Here is an 8,188-nt window from a genome sequence, read left to right as displayed (position 1 = left end):
ACAGGATTACAGGCCTAAATCGTATATATTGCTAGTTTTTGATCCTTCAAGGTGTTATCAAAACATAAATATTAATCTCTGGGTGAACTCTGCCAGAGCAGCCTTCCTCAGCACACAAAGATTTGATCAGAGTCCGTGATTCTTGCTCAGATATGTATTGCATCATTGTCTATTTTCAGCTTGTTCCATTAATCAAAACCTATCCCGTTTATTAAACTGCTTCCTGCAGCTCAGGCATTTGAAATTCAGAGTGTCAGCAAGCAGCTGCCAGGCACCGTGAAGGAAGGAGCAGATTTGAGTAATGTACAAATTGAATTTCAAGTGACTGAGAAGCCTCTTTATCTCTTAGTGACACAACCAGTGATTGTAACAGTATTCTTAAAGGAAATGAAACCTGGAGCTGTGGTTCAATCACTGGGTACTTACTACAGCCCTTCCCAGCAGTCCTTCCAGAACTACTGATGAGTGTGACCTTTACAAAAATGCACAAAGCCTTGATTTCTGCACAGTTAACCTTTACAAGCTGGAACCCTCCTGTGGAACATAACCACAACAGAGGAATGCTTTGGAATGAAAACACACAGTAATATATTTTATTGAAGGGCAAATTTCCAAAAAAGAAGAAGAGAAATAATAATAAAGGGAGAAAGAGAAATTATTTTGGAGGGAGGCAATTAATCGCTTTCCAAATGGACAATTACCTATTGTTAGATAGGTATATAGGTAGATAATTTTCATATTTCACAGATATGAAGAAGTCTAGCCCAAAAGCTTCTTTTATCAGTAAAACCTTAACATCATATATTGTATCAAAATCACAGTGGATACAGGTGCCATGCTCAGACAGTCAGTGGGTTTCCACCTCTCCATCAGTATTCCTCCCTTGCACAGCTGAAAGGCATGCCATGAGAGACTCCAGGTTTGTATGTGAGAATATCTGTCATGAGAGATTTTAGGAGGGAGGGAATTACTGTTCTCCCATCCTTACAATTCAAGCCTTGAACTGATAATATGCCCATGGGCATATTATAGATAATGCCATGGGCGTTGTTTTCTTGAGCACTCAAGAATCCATGTTGCCTCAGCCATGGGTTTGTTCATTCTAGCATTCCTTTGATGCTGCTTGAGAAAAAAAAAAAGGTCATTTTCCTTATGAAAATGTTGATCAATGCAAAACAATTTTGCATTTGTAATCATTTCAGTTGATGCCACAGTAGGTAATAGAGGATGAAGGATAAAAGCTGTTAGAATGCTTTGTAAAGTTCTCTTCTACAGAAATTTTGTTGATAGTTGATTCCTCTTCTAATCTTTTTTCTCATTATCCTTGATGACACTGATAGCTCTTTGGGAAATTTTAAATGAAAGGCAATTCTTTTATATTTTGTTGATTTAGTTTCCTGAGTATATGTCCTCGTGGATATGGTCTTTTGGGTAAGACCATTGGAAAATGACATCTTTGAAAACAAATCCTTACAATGTAAACATTCATTCTGTAATTTGTCTAGATACATTTTAGTTTGGTGTATAGAAGTCTTCTCTCTCACATCTGCTGTCCTACTGTCTGTACTTGTCCTGCTGGTAGCATAAAATCCCTGCTGTTATATTTTCTTGGATGATTCTATTCAGGCAGAGATATCAACTAAAGCATTTAACATAGAAAAGTTACAAAAAATACTAAATATAAAGAGTATTATTTGACAGAAGAGTGTCAGTGTCCCTAAAACGGCACAAAATAACTAATTAATAAAAATATTTTACATTTAATAGCAAAACAATTAACAAAAATATTTTACCTTTAATAGCAAATTAGAAGATTCACCTTGGGAAGCAATATATTAGTTATCACAATTTTTGTTTCCCAGGAAAGACTGAAAACTTATGACAGCTTTTTGCAATGCACTTTTAAAAACTACATCTGCAAGATACATGGGTAAGGACAACTTCATTCTAACCTTCAAAGTGAAGTCACATGCTTGGACCACAGCAGGAAAATGATTTTAATTCATTCTAGATGACCTTTTCAATGAAAAGCAAACCTCTGCCCTTCGGCTATTTAGAAATGTTAGGTGTATCTTTTTTCTTTTACTATTACAAGGCATATATTTATTAGTGCTCTGTGTTAAGCTCCAGTTAGCTTTTAGAAAAATTAAACAAATCCCAACTTCATTCCTGCCTTTTTCACTTTTGTAGATAATTAACTACTTCCAGACTCTTGGTTTTGAGATCTGAGAGTATTAAAAAAAAAATTAAGAATGGAAGTGAAGTTAAATGGTATAATTTATATAATTCAGCAAACAATAGTCCATTAAATAGCCAGACTTTGTATTCTTCAAAACTAGTTTTGCTTGCTATAAGTAAACAGTTTTAAAGAACAAAAACATAAATCTCTAGTGAAATGGTGTTAAATCTGCTGCTTTTAATCTCTGCCAACAAGGATTTTGATATAGATATATGGACTTAGCACCCAGGGGACAGTGTTAATTACCAAGAGAGGAAATCATGTTCTGTATGCAGACTGGTGAAAAGCCTTTATTAAATATTAAGAAATAGTTAATTCATCATTAGTCAGAACTTGAATTCAGAAGTTGCTGCTTACTAACTATTGATTACAGTTTATGGTAGAAATAACCTCACTGAAAAATATTTGTTACTGTGTTTTAAACCATTCATCTTCTTTTGCAGGTTAACCAAACAAATGGGCGTAAGCTATTTGTAACAACCACTATTAGTATTTGGGTGTTTTAAGTGTCAAAGAAGCTTCTTAGAAGAAGCTTCTATAATAACTCGTGCATTAATAGCACCAAATATTAAAGAAAAGAGTTTCCATTCCAGACACAGAATGATATAGTAAATACAAACATATAGTTTGGCTTTTAACTGGCATGGTTCCTCAGCTACTGCATATGCCATACAGTCTTAGTAATTTCAACAGAAATACTGAGAGCTGGTGGAACACATAAACATAAGGGGTCCTTATTATGGAGGTAGGCCAGGGATCCACTGAGACTGTAACTGTTTACATCATGTCTTTGTGGTGGTGAGAGGAGGAACTCACTTCCAACTATCTCACCTATGATGCAAAGATGGACTTCCTCCACCTGAAAGCTAATCCTTGTTTCTGTAGGGAGTAGTATGAAACTGATGTATCTGCCAGTACAAACACAGAGGATATAAAAATAAACTGTAGTTTATTTGTAGTAATTTTCTAATCAAGCCAAGATAATCTCCACCACATGTAAATTAATTTGTCCATCTTTTGGTCTTTTTCTGAGGCAGCTCTACTTATTTTTCCCTCACTACAGATTTTCTGGAGCCCACTACAACATCAAGTATAAGAAATAGAGCAAAATACCTTTATGAGTTATTCCTTTGGCTGGGATTTGTACTCAGTTCCTTTCAGTCTTGGAAAAAGTCAAACAAGGGAATGTACTTTGAAACCAGCTCAGCAACATTTCTCTCAGGAGTATTTCTGGAATATGAGAGTGTCCTGTATTACAGCCTATATCCTCTAAAAATGTTCTGATTAGATTAGTTTCAGCTTCAATCTCGATGTCTGTAACCATTAGGACAATGCCCAGAGTGAGAAGCGATGCTATTATTAGAAATCTTGTTTGAAGGGTACAAACAATTGCAGGATGTTCTTTCAGGACAACCTACACTGTGCTATGATCTATTGCCAACAAAGCTGAAGAACCTGCGATGGCCCACTGACATTTTTTATAAACCCATTTTAGCTCTGCTGAACATGCTCAGCAGTATGTACCTAAAACTGCATCAGTAGTATGTATCATTGTTAATCTTGAGGTAAAGGACAGACAGTTCCAGCCATGTGTAAGCCTGTGCCAGCTTCCACTGAACTTAACTAATGCAACTCTGCTACATATAGCACATCTGGGATTTCAGTAATGAAGTGACCCATCTTTAATAATTTTTGAAATCACAGTAATACAATAATATATGTAGCCCTGTCACTTAAGATGCTAGGCTTGAGTAGCAAAATAATAAAGCAGGAGCACATGGGGTGGTTAAATCAATAGAGGTGGTAATGACGCAAATGGTAGCAAATTGTGGGGCTATATTATCAGCACTGCAAATACTTATAACCAAAGACAGCAGTTCTGAGGCATTCAATTGCACTCAGTCATTTCCTTTTCTAATGGCTGTTTCATAATTGTGGGAAATTTCACATGCATGTTAATTATTCAAATGTTCTTGGCCAGTTTCCATCCAGTAAACAAGCTTTGCTATTATCTGAGTATTTAAGTCAGCTGAACTCTCAATAATAATTAATGACTGTATTTCATATTGCTTTGGGAATACTTCTTAACTGAATGGTTGCACTGAGAAGTTGAAATAAAATATTCTTGTAGCCATCTTGGATAGTGGGGCTGTTTTTCTCATTTTGAGGGTTTCTGTCATTGATTGTAATGTTGCAGAAAAGAGGAAAAAGAAGGAATGGCTCTTTATACACAGCACCAAATTTTAGCAGGCATGTGATTTGAGGTAAACATCACTTAAAAAGACGATTTTCCTGTAACCAGATGCCTAGAAAATTTTATTCATTTAAAGTGCTTGTTCCTGCAATCTGAATTTGCCCAATGGCCATTTGTGAAAAAGTATTTAAGAATATTAGACTTTTGGTGAGGAGCTTGCATCTGAAAATGATAAAGAGTTCTAAACCCAAATAATACATGAATGATAAACATGGAAAATTCTTGTGCAAAACTTAGGCCTTTTCCATGTCGTAGCTTATGCTGATACTCATTGTATATGCTGTGCAATCGATGGCTTAAAATGTACAGTTTCCTTAATGTGGGCACTGTCATGCACAGGAGAGAATGACTGTATGGATACAGAATTTCCTTGCATTGTGCAGGGAATTAACTACATAAGCAGACACAATGTCTTTTGACTGACTTCAGTAGAGTCAGACTCAAAGGCTGATACCTTTGAGTATATGCAGTAGCACCATGACTTGAGACTTGATGAGGCCTTACTGCTTAGCTCTTAATGGGCTTTGACAAACTCCCTCCTAAAAACCCGTTTATGCATTCTGTTGACTCCATATGGCATTCTGATGAGCTCACGCTTCTGAAGTACTTCTGTATCAGAAAACAAGAGCAAAGCTGAAACAAAGCGAGTTGTCTGTTTTACTCTTTGCTTTCACTGTGAGATAATATGGAGGTGTTAATTACACGACTTCACTGAGTCGTGACTAGTAACAGTGTGCAAACAACAGGATGTCAAATTCAGCTGCAGAAAGCTTCTACTAATAAGGTAAAACTAGCAATTAGAGCTGACATTGAAGACATACTTTTCTTTGAATATTCATTTATGAAACAGTTATTTTTAGGCTTGTTTCTATTTTCTTCAAGAAAACTAATAGGAGCTCCCAGTCATTCATTAAAAATGACTTAAATATAATTTGGTGATCCAGCACACTGCATTAATGCTCCTTTGTACTAATCCACTGACCCTTTGCATCAAAGGCAGAGAACTAATGTTGTCTGAGAATCCCCAATCTGTGACCTTGGCATAATAGGAACAAATTGAATTCCCAGAAGAAGAAAAATGACACTGACCATATAAAATCACTAACCCTGTGTCTGAAACAACATTCATTTAATTTAAGTTATACAGTGGAGCTCCTTCATTTACAAGAAGAATGAATATGATTAGCACACTAAACTTAGGCTTGTCACTTGGACTGGGGCTTTTTAGCCCCTTCTTTACAAAGAAGTTTTGACATGCTTCTTTAAACGCACAAGCTTTGCATACCCATGCTGGATGAATGCATGCCAGGAGGAAGCAGACTGCACATTCAAATCTCTTTATGTGCCTGAATCCCCAAATAAAAAACAATTGCAAGCTCAAACTCAGCCATGCTCTTTAATTCCATATCCATGGATTAATTATTGCCCTAAAACCAATTAGTAACTATTCAAAAAATCTTTCAAATTAACTACAGAAAATTTCAGCTTTTTTAAAAAACCAGCATTTTTAGTGGCTGACAAATTCGATGTTATTAAAAAAATAAGAAAGAAAACAAAATTGTTCTGATGGAAAAGATCCTTCCTTTGATCAGCAATCTCAATTTTCTCCCTATTTGATAACATCAGCCTTTCCCAGTGTTGACATGTGGTGGCTATGCACCACTGTCAAACATTGCTGAAACTGCTAAGGACACCACAGCTGCTCCAGGACATCTTTCCTCATGGTGATATCTGTCTGAGTAATAGCTGGGCTTCATATCATTTGTCTTACTACCACATATACTTCTCTCTTTCATATGTGTTGAGGTATTTATGGAAACCAACAGGGAAACCTCAGTCAATATGTACATGCAAACATTATCAGAGCCCTATGGTTCCACGGCCATTTTCTAGCTAAACTCAGGAAAGCTCTTGTTGGTGTGATCCTCTGAGACGGAGAAGATAAGAGGACTAAATTTGCATATTAGTACCAATGATAAGAAAAATGGGACTGACAAGCATAAATCTGCAAACCTAATTCAGAGACCTGGACCTTGTTCTACTATGTGAATGGCAGAAGAGTGGAAAAGTTAAACTTTTGATAATTCAAACTGCACCTACAGAGAAGGAGAAATTGTAGCTCTGTTATTTTAACAGCCAGCCCCACACTCATATAAAAATTTGACAATGCATTTTTCTAATGTAAGCAAATATATTTCAAAGTGAAAAGGGGCAATGTTAGTGAATTGAGGATGAGATTTGCAGAAAAAGTTAATAGATGTCATAATGCAAATGCAGCTGGAAATTCAGTAAATTATTAGTTTTGAAGTACTTTATTTGGCCTTGGCATTAACCAAAGCTTTGAAAAAATTATTGCATTCTACAAGTATTGTTCAAAGTGTATATAATGTGATTACAACTTTAAAAGTGAGTTGGTGAAAGAACTTAATGCATTCTTATTTTATTTGCAAATTTATGAATACTTACAGGCACTTCAAACACAAAAATTTTTTCCTCTTTAGCTGTGCAAAATCTACAACAGATCTCTACTGAAAAATAGTTAAATACAAATAGTTTAAAGAAAAAAAACAGGAGGAAAATGTTCATCTTCAATGAAAGAGAATTTCCTAAGAAAGTGTTTCTGTTAATTATTTCTTGCAGCAGGTATTGGCTGCCACGGTAATGCATTACTACACGATTTGAAAAAAACTACAGTTCTAATTAGATGAGCAAATAAGTGTTCGTTTCAATTTATTAATATAGCTGCAGGGCTTATTGCAATTTATCTCTCATTTCTGAGACCAGTGCATGAGGCTAGAAATCATTGTGGTGAAGTAACTGACTTTAATAAAGGATACAGGCAGTGAATTATTCATGCAGAGAGGGGAAAGCCTTGATGCTTTCCACTCACTCCTTTAATTAACTGTGAGGTGCTGATGGGCCCTATAGTATGCCTAAACTTTTTAAGTTTATCTGCCTTTAAAAGTGAGTTCTCTTGTAGCTGCAAAAAAATTGAATTTATGAACAGCTTAATCCAGAAAATCCTGACAAAGTAATTGCTCTACAGTTCTTTATATTTTTGCTTTGCTTTTGTGTCAATACCATCACAATGACACAAGCCTTCAATTTCAGCCCCTAAATAAACTCAGCTGTCCCCTGCAAAAGTTATACAGCTTATAAATTCTACAAAATATTGCCTTATAGCTTTGTTACTCAAAGCTCTTTATCTCCTGAAAATGATGGATAGGAGATTCACTGATGAGGAATGTGCTGCTCCCAAGGCATGTCCTCAGATCCTGCATGACCACAGGGTAACTTTGCAATATTTGGGCTTTTTAATGCTAAAGGTTGCACCAGGACCATGTGCTACCAATGGCAGAGGTAAGGAGAATATTCCTGCCCTCACTGATGAGTCCAGGAAAGGGTTTTCAAACTCCTGGGAACTTTTGATTGTAGTTTTAATTGTGCCTCATTCAAGAGAACTGCTTCTCTGAGGCAATGTATATATGCATTTGTTGGATCTGGCTTTAAAAGAGGAAAAAATTGAAAGAGTATCGCTCAGGGAAGCTTTACTGAATGTAAAACTACAAAATCAGAGAATCATAGAATTCCAGGTTGGAGAGGAACATCAAAGACCATATGCTTCAACCTTACTTTGCAGAAGCATGCTCTAGACAAGAAACCTGTCCAGCTGACACTTTAAAAGTATCCAGCAC

This window comes from Lonchura striata, chromosome Z (genome assembly GCF_046129695.1).
Source record: "Lonchura striata isolate bLonStr1 chromosome Z, bLonStr1.mat, whole genome shotgun sequence".
Classification (NCBI taxonomy): domain Eukaryota; kingdom Metazoa; phylum Chordata; class Aves; order Passeriformes; family Estrildidae; genus Lonchura; species Lonchura striata.
This window is presented reverse-complemented; position numbering follows the sequence as displayed.